This window comes from Lissotriton helveticus, chromosome 5_1, assembly GCF_964261635.1.
Source record: "Lissotriton helveticus chromosome 5_1, aLisHel1.1, whole genome shotgun sequence".
Lineage (NCBI taxonomy): Eukaryota > Metazoa > Chordata > Amphibia > Caudata > Salamandridae > Lissotriton > Lissotriton helveticus.
This window is the reverse complement of record NC_136065.1, coordinates 1,562,198,341-1,562,212,313: the sequence shown is the minus strand read 5'-3', so window position 1 is coordinate 1,562,212,313 and position 13,973 is coordinate 1,562,198,341.

Genomic DNA, 13,973 nt, shown 5'->3' with positions numbered 1-13,973 from the left:
CCCGCAACGAAAAAGAACACATTAAGCTCCCCCTGGATCCCCCCTCAAGCAGACACTCTGGGTTCGAGGAAGGGTGGGGAAAGAGTGTCCCGACGCTGACGCGCGACGTCCGGAGCGGCAAAGAGGCCTCAGCAATGGTGCCCTGGGGTCATATACCCCCTGAGGCTCCTCCCTGCCGCCCCGGACGCGCGTCATCGGCCCGCCTACCTCCTACTGGGCGATACCTGCCCAGGCGAGGAGTGGCTGGCCACAAAGTGGGCGGGGGCATCCCTCCGTGACTAGGAGCCCGCCCTCCTGATGGCCACTGCGTGGCCTCGGGCAAGCGCATAGTCACATCAGGGCCACAGAACCCCCCGCCCCCGTGCTGCCCAAACCCGCAAATAACACACAGACACAAGTGTTAAGTTTGGGAAAATTTGCTGCAGGTTTATTACACACAACATATGTAATGATGGTGGGTTATCTTACGGGCGATCAAAGGGCAGGCCGCTTTCTCGCCACCTGCCCGCCTGTTGAGCCAATCAGCATAGTGGCGAACCACCCAACTGCTGCACAATTATTATAATTATACTACCCACGCCCCTTGCAGGGCGTGACTAGGCAAACCCCCGGCTACACAGGCCCACAACCGCCCGAAGGACTACTGGGGCGCCGACACGAGTTCCTGCACCTCCCATGAGGTTACAGGTTAGGCTCTGGCACCCCTATGTGCCCGATGAAGTACAGTGTTTGCACCTCTCTTCTTCCGGATCGCCCAGTAACTCCGCCACAGCCCGTGCGGTGGTACCCGCTGCCGCACGGGCCCCCCACCACTGCTACTACTCATTACCTGCAACCTTTGCTCACCAGTGCTTCTTTAAGGTCTAGGAGGAATAGGTCTAGTCCCACAGGCGTGAGATGAACACCATCAGCTTCAAAGTAACCCTTGACTTTGTCCTGAATCATATTGTGTTTAATGAAACCCAGGCCCCTCCTTTGGGTGAATCTTTTCATGGCACAGTTGACTCTTTTCCTAGACCTCTCAATTCCCTCACTAGACTTGGCGCCCCGCCAAGTTCGCCTTGGGACAATTTCAGACCACCAGATCTCACACTCCCGCATGAGCCCGCAGATGACCCCCAAGTCCGTTTTCATTTTTTGCAGCAAGGTAGATCTCCCCAAATTGGTCAGGTCATTGCCCCCCAGATCAATTACCAAATGCTGGGGGTGGGGGGGCCCGCGGAGGCAAGGGCTTCCTGTAACCTGTGTAGCAAGCTGTTCCATCGCATCCCAGGATAGCCCAGCCACACACATTCCAAGCTCTTGAATCCCTGGGTCCAGTTCCTGATTGCTGCCCACCGTCCCAACCTGGCGACTGTGGAATGCCCCAAGACCCACACTCTTGACCCTGTCAAGAAAAGGACGCAAAATGTTTAAGACTGTTTATTGAAAATTGCACACAACAGCAAAATAGGGCAAAAACCTCCAAAAGGAGCACAGCAAGCAAATATACAAGAACATGGACCTGGCAGGATACCCTGTTCAAGGGCGAATGTACCGTTTATAACAGGGGGACTCCCAACGCCCAACCAATTGCAACTTGTCTGGCTGCAAACCAGCTTTGAAGGCAGAAGTTGCCGCTCCTATACGAAAGGAATGAATGGAGAACCTTTTACCCTGCTTCAACAAACCAGCCCGATCCAGGCAAGCTAACATAATTTTATCCATCTGATATTTGGTCAAGGGGCTATGATCCAGGTGGATAAAAAGGTAACCCAGTACCGCTGGATGGAGCGCCAGGTAGGATTGTAAAGCAGACACGGGGCAGAAGCGGGGATCACCGAGGGGGGCCAACCGGATGACTGACCCCTTCCCCGCCTGGTCAGTCTTGGACCGTCTGAGCGTGATAGACAGTTCATCGTGAGGCAAACGTCTGCCACCCCAAGGGCGTCCCCAGACCGGTCAGCCTTGGAGCGTGCAACTAACTCACTGCTCCTGAATGCCCCAAAGAATGCCAAAATGAAGGCCGCAGAAAAAAGGGAAACCTTGTAGTGAGAATGCACCACCGACTGTATGACCCCCAACATGGACTGCAACGTGGGGAACTCAATAGGGGACCTGTTATCAGGAGTCTTAGGTTCTTCCCGCGCCCAGCCTTTCAGAGCTGCCCTGATTGCGAAAGACTTAGCTGGGTCACCCACCCCGGACAACCTAGCATCGTGACTGATGGCTGCCAGGTGACCGCAAACCCAGGAGTGTGATTTGTTCTGCTTCTTGGCCCAGACTACGAAGGCCCGAACTCTATCTTCCAGTGGAAGGGCCACCACACCTAAATCGGCAGTAGCTTTGAGGAAAGTGGCCCGGTGGCTAGCATAACGCTTCCTAGTTCCTGGCGCTAAAGACCTCTCGCCTAACTCTCTCAGTTCCTGTTCCACTGCAAGATGCGCCACAGTCCTGGTGCGAAGGGGGTCATCTCCTTTCTCGACTGTGGGCAGGCCGCCCGAAAACGGTCCCACTGCAAACGAGAAAGAGCATCAGCTGCTACATTTTTGACCCCTGCAATGTGCCTAGCCCTAAATTCCACATTGCAGCGCAGGCACCTGCTGGCCAATTCTCGAAGTAAGCAAAGAACAAGGGGGCAACTAGGGAAGACATGGCTTGGCAGTTCGGGCTGGACTGTTCCCATAAGGCACAGGGTCAGACTGATTTGCATATAGCCATGTCTGAACTGGGGTGGCTGAGTGAACTAAAGAATGGTGATGGATTAAACCCAGATCAGTTGACTGGGGGTGAGTGTTTGATTTGTTCAAACGCTCCATCCATCACCCCCTTTTGTATCGCTTTGTTCGCCCTAAGTGTGGCAGGGTATGCTCAGACGTGAGTCCCTTGTTCACTTGGCCACTGGATTCAAGATAGCCTGGCTGATGAGGATTATGAATCCGAAACCGTCCCAGGATGCTTGTTTCCGGTCCAGGGAAGACATGGCTTGGCAGTTCGGGCTGGACTGTTCCCATAAGGCACAGGGTCAGACTGATTTGCATATAGCCATGTCTGAACTGGGGTGGCTGAGTGAACTAAAGAATGGTGATGGATTAAACCCAGATCAGTTGACTGGGGGTGAGTGTTTGATTTGTTCAAACGCTCCGTCCATCACCCCCTTTTGTATCGCTTTGTTCGCCCTAAGTGTGGCAGGGTATGCTCAGACGTGAGTCCCTTGTTCACTTGGCCACTGGATTCAAGATAGCCTGGCTGATGAGGATTATGAATCCGAAACCGGTCCCAGGATGCTTGTTTCCGGTCCAGGGAAGACATGGCTTGGCAGTTCGGACTGGACTGTTCCCATAAGGCACAGGGTCAGACTGATTTGCATATAGCCATGTCTGAACTGGGGTGGCTGAGTGAACTAAAGAATGGTGATGGATTAAACCCAGATCAGTTGACTGCGGGTGAGTGTTTGATTTGTTCAAACGCTCCGTCCATCACCCCCTTTTGTATCGCTTTGTTCGCCCTAAGTGTGGCAGGGTATGCTCAGACGTGAGTCCCTTGTTCACTTGGCCACTGGATTCAAGATAGCCTGGCTGATGAGGATTATGAATCCGAAACCGGTCCCAGGATGCTTGTTTCCGGTCCAGGGAAGACATGGCTTGGCAGTTCGGGCTGGACTGTTCCCATAAGGCACAGGGTCAGACTGATTTGCATATAGCCATGTCTGAACTGGGGTGGCTGAGTGAACTAAAGAATGGTGATGGATTAAACCCAGATCAGTTGACTGGGGGTGAGTGTTTGATTTGTTCAAACGCTCCATCCATCACCCCCTTTTGTATCGCTTTGTTCGCCCTAAGTGTGGCAGGGTATGCTCAGACGTGAGTCCCTTGTTCACTTGGCCACTGGATTCAAGATAGCCTGGCTGATGAGGATTATGAATCCGAAACCGGTCCCAGGATGCTTGTTTCCGGTCCAGGGAAGACATGGCTTGGCAGTTCGGGCTGGACTGTTCCCATAAGGCACAGGGTCAGACTGATTTGCATATAGCCATGTCTGAACTGGGGTGGCTGAGTGAACTAAAGAATGGTGATGGATTAAACCCAGATCAGTTGACTGGGGGTGAGTGTTTGATTTGTTCAAACGCTCCGTCCATCACCCCCTTTTGTATCGCTTTGTTCGCCCTAAGTGTGGCAGGGTATGCTCAGACGTGAGTCCCTTGTTCACTTGGCCACTGGATTCAAGATAGCCTGGCTGATGAGGATTATGAATCCGAAACCGGTCCCAGGATGCTTGTTTCCGGTCCAGGGAAGACATGGCTTGGCAGTTCGGGCTGGACTGTTCCCATAAGGCACAGGGTCAGACTGATTTGCATATAGCCATGTCTGAACTGGGGTGGCTGAGTGAACTAAAGAATGGTGATGGATTAAACCCAGATCAGTTGACTGGGGGTGAGTGTTTGATTTGTTCAAACGCTCCGTCCATCACCCCCTTTTGTATCGCTTTGTTCGCCCTAAGTGTGACAGGGTATGCTCAGACGTGAGTCCCTTGTTCACTTGGCCACTGGATTCAAGATAGCCTGGCTGATGAGGATTATGAATCCGAAACCGGTCCCAGGATGCTTGTTTCCGGTCCAGGGAAGACATGGCTTGGCAGTTCGGGCTAGACTGTTCCCATAAGGCACAGGGTCAGACTGATTTGCATATAGCCATGTCTGAACTGGGGTGGCTGAGTGAACTAAAGAATGGTGATGGATTAAACCCAGATCAGTTGACTGGGGGTGAGTGTTTGATTTGTTCAAACGCTCCGTCCATCACCCCCTTTTGTATCGCTTTGTTCGCCCTAAGTGTGGCAGGGTATGCTCAGACGTGAGTCCCTTGTTCACTTGGCCACTGGATTCAAGATAGCCTGGCTGATGAGGATTATGAATCCGAAACCGGTCCCAGGATGCTTGTTTCCGGTCCAGGGAAGACATGGCTTGGCAGTTCGGGCTGGACTGTTCCCATAAGGCACAGGGTCAGACTGATTTGCATATAGCCATGCTGAGTGAACTAAAGAATGGTGATGGATTAAACCCAGATCAGTTGACTGGGGGTGAGTGTTTGATTTGTTCAAACGCTCCGTCCATCACCCCCTTTTGTATCGCTTTGTTCGCCCTAAGTGTGGCAGGGTATGCTCAGACGTGAGTCCCTTGTTCACTTGGCCACTGGATTCAAGATAGCCTGGCTGATGAGGATTATGAATCCGAAACCGGTCCCAGGATGCTTGTTTCCGGTCCAGGGAAGACATGGCTTGGCAGTTCGGGCTGGACTGTTCCCATAAGGCACAGGGTCAGACTGATTTGCATATAGCCATGTCTGAACTGGGGTGGCTGAGTGAACTAAAGAATGGTGATGGATTAAACCCAGATCAGTTGACTGGGGGTGAGTGTTTGATTTGTTCAAACGCTCCGTCCATCACCCCCTTTTGTATCGCTTTGTTCGCCCTAAGTGTGGCAGGGTATGCTCAGACGTGAGTCCCTTGTTCACTTGGCCACTGGATTCAAGATAGCCTGGCTGATGAGGATTATGAATCCGAAACCGGTCCCAGGATGCTTGTTTCCAGTCCAGGGAAGACATGGCTTGGCAGTTCGGGCTGGACTGTCCCCATAAGGCACAGGGTCAGACTGATTTGCATATAGCCATGTCTGAACTGGGGTGGCTGAGTGAACTAAAGAATGGTGATGGATTAAACCCAGATCAGTTGACTGGGGGTGAGTGTTTGATTTGTTCAAACGCTCCGTCCATCACCCCCTTTTGTATCGCTTTGTTCGCCCTAAGTGTGGCAGGGTATGCTCAGACGTGAGTCCCTTGTTCACTTGGCCACTGGATTCAAGATAGCCTGGCTGATGAGGATTATGAATCCGAAACCGGTCCCAGGATGCTTGTTTCCGGTACAGGGAAGACATGGCTTGGCAGTTCGGGCTGGACTGTTCCCATAAGGCACAGGGTCAGACTGATTTGCATATAGCCATGTCTGAACTGGGGTGGCTGAGTGAACTAAAGAATGGTGATGGATTAAACCCAGATCAGTTGACTGGGGGTGAGTGTTTGATTTGTTCAAACGCTCCGTCCATCACCCCCTTTTGTATCGCAACTAGCTGTTAGACCATTGATGGCTTGGACCACCGCCATATTGTCCGACCAGAACAGGACCTTCCTGTTGGACAAATTGGCCGGCCAGAGATGCAAGGAGACCACAATAGGGAAGAGTTCAAGGACCGTTATGTTGGAAGTGATCCCACGCTTGCGCCAGGCATTAGGCCATTCCTGCGCGCACCACAGCTCCCCCAGAATAGCCCCGAAACCCTCCCGCCCAGAGGCATCGGTGAACATACTGATTTCGGGACTCTCCTCCCACGGGGACCTCCAGATCACCGTCCTGTTGAAGTCTGACAGAAATTCATCCCACATCAATAAGTCTTTCTTTAGGCCTGAAGACAGTTTTACAAAGTGGTGGCGTTTTGTGACTTTTGCAGTTGCCCTCGCTAACCGCCTTGCAAACACGCGACCCACTGGGATGACTCTAGCCGCAAAATTCAGTTTGCCTAGGAGACTCTGTATGACCCCTAGCGGTGCTTTGTCCCTTCCCAGCAATTCTTGAATGTCCTGTTTCAGCCCCAGAACTTTTTCTGCCGGGAGCCGGGACATACCTGTAAGTGTGTCCAACTCTATGCCCAGGAAAGTCAAGACCTGGGCCGGACCCTCAGTTTTTCCAGGCGCCAAAGGCACCCCCAGGTGACCAGCCAATTCAATGAAACAATTCAAACCCTCCTGACATTCCTGCGTGCCCTCCCTGCCAATGAAAAGGAAGTCATCGAGGTAATGGGACACCGCCGAGACCCCGTACTTCGCGGAGAGGGCCCATTGTATGAAAGTGCTGAAAGCCTCAAAGAAAGCGCATGATATGGCTCAACCCATTGGCATGCACTTGTCAACATAGTACTCCCCATTCCACTTGAAGCCCAGCAGATGTTGGCTGTCCGGGTGTACCGGCAATAAACGGAATGCTGCCTCAATGTCTGCCTTTGCAAGCCAGGCCCCCTCCCCCGCTCTCCTTACGAGGTCAATAGCCATGTCCAGGGAACAGTAAGAGACAGAACAGGCCCCCTCTGGTATCCAAGAATTCACAGAATTGCCCTCTGGAAAGGAAAGATTGTGAATTAACCTGTAAGCCCCCGGCTCCTTTTTGGGGACCACACCCAGCGGGGACACCACAGAATCAGGCAGGGGGGGGGACATGAACGGGCCCGCCACCCTCCCCAAAGACACTTCCTTGCAGATTTTCTTGTCTACTATTTCAGGGAGATCCCTAACAGACTTCTGATTCTCTGCATCCCTACTGACCCTGGGACCCTGGTAAGGGATTCTGAAACCTTCTAGAAAACCTGCAGTCAAAACATTCCTGTCTTTTTCATTCGGGTAGGATCGCAGCAAGGCCAGCAAGTTCGGGATGATGACAGGAGACGGGCCCTTAGCATGAAGGAGGGTGGAGTCCCCGCCGGAGACAATCGAGGCAATGTGATCAGAGTGGGCGTGCAGAGGAGGATGCTGGAGTGGGGTGGACGTTGGGGAAAGGTCGCTAGGCGGCACAACTCTGTAAGGGGTCTTATTTGTCTTTGCCAGAAGCGCTGGTTGCAGCCTCACGTTTGTCACAATTTGATCCTGGATGGGCCGCACCACATTTACTGCAGGAGTGTGCAAACCTGCATGCCTTACCCCAGGTGTAATTACCAGCATTAAACAATCTGCATGTTGCATTGAAGCCCTTCTTGTAGACCTGTCTATTGAACCCCCCTCCACCTCTGGCCCCACGAAAGGACTGTCTGAAGTTACCTTTTTTCTCAGAAGACCCTTTACTTGTTTCCGCCTTAACTTGGGGACTGGCTTTGGCCGCAGTTTCAGATTTACCTTTCCCCATATGCTGCATCCAGAGTCTCACCTCTACCTGGTCCCAATCAAGCTCTGGACACACTGACATTTTCTTGCGAAACTCACAGTCATACAAGTACCACCCCATACCAGTAGAGGATTCAGCTTCATCAGTAATGACACTGGCGTATTGGAACAAACCCTGTGCCTGTTCTGGGAAACGCTCTGTGATAACTGCAGCCAAAATTGAAAAAGCTTGTCTCCAGTTCTTGATCGTCTTCTCAGGCCAAGACTGGTAACGAGCTTTCTTTTCCTCATCCTTAGCGCCCATTTTCCTAATGTCAACACCATAGGCCCCCACCATCAGGAGAGAGAAGATGTCTATGAATTCCCTGCGCCAGATACCTTCCTTCACCGCTTGTGGTATCTGCCATGCGAGGGAGCATTTGCCAGACAACAGGGGAGCCATGGTCATCAGCACTGCTGGTGGCGTGGGGGCCGCTCCCGTGACCGGCGTCAAAACAGCTGGGAGCGCAGGTACCGCTAGGGGCGCAGGCGACAAAGTGGGCGCGACAGGGGCCAATGCAGAAACAGGCGCGAGCGCAGGTGCCACTATTTGCGCTGGGGAGGAAAGCAGCACTTGAGCAGGGGTAGGGGTGGTAGCTGAGGAAGGAAGCGCCATATCCGTCTGGGAAGCCTCCTTAACAAGGAGGCCAGCAGGCGCTGCACAGCTGTCCCCACCTGGGACAGGGGACCCACCCCACACACGAGCAACCGCTGCCTCCACTGACAAAGGTAGGGGGACAACAACCGCAGGTTCCACCACCCGGGGGGTCACCGGAGGCGAAAACCGCGAGGGAGCGGCAAGCAAGCCCGCTCTAACCTCAGTCATAAAAACAGCTAAGGTGTCTGTGAGCTTACCCAAATCCTCCCGGGTGGCAAATTCGACAGCTGCAGCCACCGGGCGAGGGGGTGGGGGGGTGCTAGCCCAAAGCACTGCAGGGGGGGAGGCTGGAGCGTGCACAATAACATTTCTAACGGGTTCTGCCGCCCTGGTCTTGGGGGGGGGCTCCGCTGGGAAGTCTTTCACTGTCGGTTTCCTCACACGCTTGGGCCTCCCTGTGCCAGAATCCTCTGCACTGTCAATTTCTGGGGCACTGGAGGCGGGGGCAACCCCGGGGTTTCTGGGGGCGTTGGCTGACAAAAGTTCACTGGCCCATGCCACCCAATTGGCCTTGATCATGTCCAATAGCGCCTTCATCTGGGCATCCTGGGAGGGACCTATCCCTGAGTCATCAGCCTGAGAGGTCTGCGTGAAAAGCGGGGGGGGATCCCTGCCTGTCCATGATATCTTTTGGCTCTTCCCCTGAAAGAAAAATCACTGTGAGCCAAAGACCAGGACTGAACGATGAGCACACAGACAGGCCACCTACCCATGATCATTGCAACACCCTACCCTAGACACGGTGCTATCTGCTGTGAAATGGCCTACTACATGAAACATTGCTAAATATTTGGTTGTGCACTTAACACGCCTGAACTTACAACAATCATCAAGGGACGATACACGGGTAAGTGAAATCATAGACCATGCCTATATTGTTAAGGAGGACTGTAAATCTGTCCAGTACACCACCATGCCCATACACAAGATCCCAACAAGCGCCCCAACAGGGCTCTCGAGAACCTGCCCATGCTGCTTCACCAGTATACATACCTCCCCAACAGGTGGTGTTGAAGTAGAAATAATCCGCGCGGCCCCGGGCGTGCGCAATTGGCAAGTGCTGCGAGCGCAGTCTGAAACCGGGGAGAAAAGGGTACAATTAAAATGATGCCACACATGCTACTCCAACTGCGTGGGACCCACAGCAGCGAAACGGAATGGCACTAATAAGAATGAGATGTTGGCAGCAACACCCACTCCCGCCGGATCAAACCGTTACATGTCTCCACGCCACACGACCTGAAACAGGTGCGCTACATTGTGAAGGGGCACAAGGGCAGCTACAAATAAGGCTACCTTGAACCCAACCCCCACCAAAAGAAAAGGCTTGCCCATACAGCAGGATATCTCACACACGTCTCCTGCCTGAACACGCACCACAAAAACATACCTCGAAAGTAGCAGAAGCAGCGAGGGCCCCGTGGCACAGAGGGGTGAGGGAAATAAAAAGGGGGGGGGGTGCGAGTACGCCCTGCAATTGAAGGAAAGAAACAATTATCAATTCAGCCCCCACCATTGACACATACCCGAGGACTCGGAGTAACTCATAATGCCCCTGTAGGCGACTCACGCGGCCAGCAACTACCTTACTGTCCGTCCCCGGCTGCTTTATTCAAAACACACACTAAATGCCCACTTCGTACCCAAGGCCGTGTAACGATAGAAAACACTCTATGCTAGGTCATCGTACAAAAGTATGGAACAGGGGGGGCGATGACATAGCAAAGCAGCATAGCCAGGACTCGACTCACTGCAGGGCAACACAATCGTGTCAATGAGCCCGTTCTTCACCGGATGCGGCTGCGCTCATGCGAGGCCCAGAATTAAAAACCCCTGGGGCCGTGCCGGATAACAACTTGGCAAACGCAACGAGTCCCGGCATGACGCTAGAAATGAGGAGCGTGATTCCGGATGGGAAGGTGTTTTCAAGAGAGCTGGGAAACATACGCGATGGGGGAACAATAACAGGCCTGGTGCAAAACATGCCTCACCTCACAGAAGCCCTACATACCAGAAACCCGTGCACCAGCAAGACATGGCAGCACACCCAGGCCTGACCCCTTAAAATGGCGGCACCCCCACCACGTGTCAGCGCCATGAGACGCCTAAGGATGCTCAGGGGCCACCACCCTACACTTGCTGCACGGAAATGCCCAAAAGGATACTGCAACCCAATCCCCAGTATACCCCCTCCACCTTAGAAAATTGCCCGCAATGGCAACACGACTAAAACAGCTACATGGCAAGCGTTGTACCTCATAGACCTCCCTAAGCATGACATGACACGGTGCACTTCCGCCGCGTGCCTATCCCACATAGCGATACCGCCCCTCATATATAAACATCACAGAGGGGAGCATTGGACCTCGTTTCAATACAAAGTATGAAATAGCAGATAGCGTGTATATCCCGCACATGAAAATACCACCCCCCACATGATAAAACAGCATGAGCGGTCGCATGTCTGCAGTGTGCATTAATGAATTAAAAGATAGAATGCATATCATGTACGCGCCAAACAGCATTCTAGATTGATAACCACCACAAAGTTGAACTATCTCGCCAGCGTACAACAAATGAAACATTGCACATTGCACGTGATTGTCGCGCGCACAACAAAATGATCGACGGCCCCAACACAAATGCTATAACAATGGAACCACGATGCATGTGGCGAATACCGGGGAGGGGGGGGGGTGTTCCCGCACGCAGGCACACAAGGGAAAACTAATGGAAACCAGGCAATCCTACGAAAACACACCGACCCTGCCCGGCCTGAGTGAAGAAATACGACAAATCGTCCACTCAGGGCCCGGGCCGAGACAGTATGATGTGCTCCGGCCTTACGGTGCACAACATTTCCCCCCCTCCTTCGAAAGGGACACCTCATTCGGCCCGACCTGCGACCATGTTGGCAAATCTAATCATCCGCACCCCGATGAAAGGCACGGGGGAGAATACATTTTCGCCGAGATGCAACCGGAAGGAAACAGACCCCATGTGCAGCCCCATCGCCACGTGGGCGAGCAGCATGGCCCGCTCCCCGAAGAAAGGGGCGGGGGGAGGGTCGGTTGAATCTTTGCCGCATTACGGCCCCTACCTCCACAGCGGCCCGACGCTAAGCGGGCCGCCTAGCCACAACTCAACCTTGCATGGAGGGAGTAGGCGGAGGGGGGGGTGTTAGGCCCGTAGGCCTCACTCACCGAAAGAGTCTCCCGAGAAAGAGTGTCCCGACGCTGACGCGCGACGTCCGGAGCGGCAAAGAGGTCTCAGCAATGGTGCCCTGGGGTCATATACCCCCTGAGGCTCCTCCCTGCCGCCCCGGATGCGCGTCATCGGCCCGCCTACCTCCTACTGGGCGATACCTGCCCAGGCGAGGAGTGGCTAGCCACAAGGTGGGCGGGGGCATCCCTCCGTGACTAGGAGCCCGCCCTCCTGATGGCCACTGCGTGGCCTCGGGCAAGCGCATTTCATGCACATTGAACCCTCGTGAGTTTCCAAAGTGGCTATCATGTGTGCAGTTTACAGCAGAAGCTATCACGCATCCATTACACTACCCCACCATTGTCTGCCTCCAATGTGCATCCGCATGTTAGAGGCTGCGATGGACCCTTTCACTGGGCAGGTTGTGGGTAAACAGATGACGTCATGTGTATGCTGCCTCCCTCCCTGCAAATATCCCGTCACCGCCGTCACGTGCTGCGTTTCCTTTTCACTGCCTGTCATACGCCAGCAGTGTCACGTTGTGACATGTGGGAACCCCTGAAGTCCATCCCGGGTCTGCTGCAGGTGATGGAGTCACAGCGGGCGCCCTCTGTGCACGCAGCGCCAAGGAGGGCAGAGCGCACTGTGTGCCTGAGGACAGGTGACCCAGGGCTGCAGGGGGCGAGCTGCCAATGTAGGCATCCACAGAACAGACACGAGCAGGCGGCGGAGGAGGTGGCGAGGGGCTGGGACGCCCAGCAGGCAGGAGATGTTCATATTCAGCTCTCAGGGTCTGTTTTGTTAGGAGGGTGGATGACCCAAAACACATGCAGGCTGAAGGGGGCGATCCGCCGAGGTAGGCGCCTGCGGAACAGGCACCAGCAGGCGGGGGGCTGGCACTATTTACCTCAGCCCAGCAGGCGGGAGACTTTCATATGCAGCTGCCAGGAGACGGGGATTCCCTCTCTTGGGTGAAGAGGCCTGTGGAGAAATCAGTGGCAGCAACAAGGGTTGCAGTGAAAACGGCCTTCAACCCCAGTTTGGTAGTAAAAAGCATACACATTAGGGGGCAGTGCCCCTCTCACAACCCTGACCCCGGTGTGACTGCACCTACTGCACTCTAGCTAGCTACAGCCCTGGAAGAATTTCAGAGAGTTGATTGACTCTTCCTTGCACCAGCAGCCTCCTAAGAAATCTCTCAATTTAGTGCTCAGTCCAAACCACTCATCGAGGAGGTCAAAGAGTGCAGGGAGCTATCTACAAGTTAATATATGGCAAATATACATTATTTATCCCTTGTCTAGTGTGAAATTCAATGAATACCAGTCAAGAACCAAGAACAGGATGATATCAGTCCTGGTTTTAGTTCTTGTAGTATTAAACAAAAAGGGCCATGTACATTGATAAATAATAATAAATGCTGCGCCTCTCTAAGAAGTTTGTTTACTTGCCCTTATAAATATTGCCAGAAACTGCTGGCGCTGCATCTGGCCGGAGCTTATTCCGTGACGTGACTAGTCTCACTGCCAAAATTCTTTCCTCTGACTGTGATTGGACGTATTCCTTTTCGACCAGATGACATGTCCCATTTATTCTGCTTTGCTCTTACCTCAAAAACCCTGCAAGATGGGACAAAAAGTTAAGAGCTCGCCGCTAACCTGCATTATTTGCAAGTCACAACATCGAATCAGACAAGCCCAAATCAGCCTTCCACCCTTCAGGGTTTGGCAAAATACATGTCATTTAAAAGAGCAATACTAACTCGTTAAGTACAGCGCTTAGAATCAGCAGAAAAAGTGCTGAATAAACAATCAGTTATTATTACATATAAAGCGAATGTAGACGGCAGGGTTCATCTTTTAAGACCTACACTATTATTGCCTTGTTCTGTATTTTCATGACTATTTTTTATACTTTTTTTAAAGCTCTGCATGTCTACTTTTGGTCACTTCATCAGAACGCTAACACGTTTGTGGTTATGTAAGCCTCTTTTATTAAGTAAAAAAGGCCCTGCGGCCCTAAGAGCTGGCGTTACTGCCAGAGGCGAGAACAGGTCGAGCTTTAAAGGCCCTAATTGCCGGCCACACAGTCGTCAGATTTCCACAAATTTCGAGTCGAAGATTTTCAGCTCCAGAAGGCGCGGCGCTTGGGAACTGGGGCTGATTAGGCGCTAG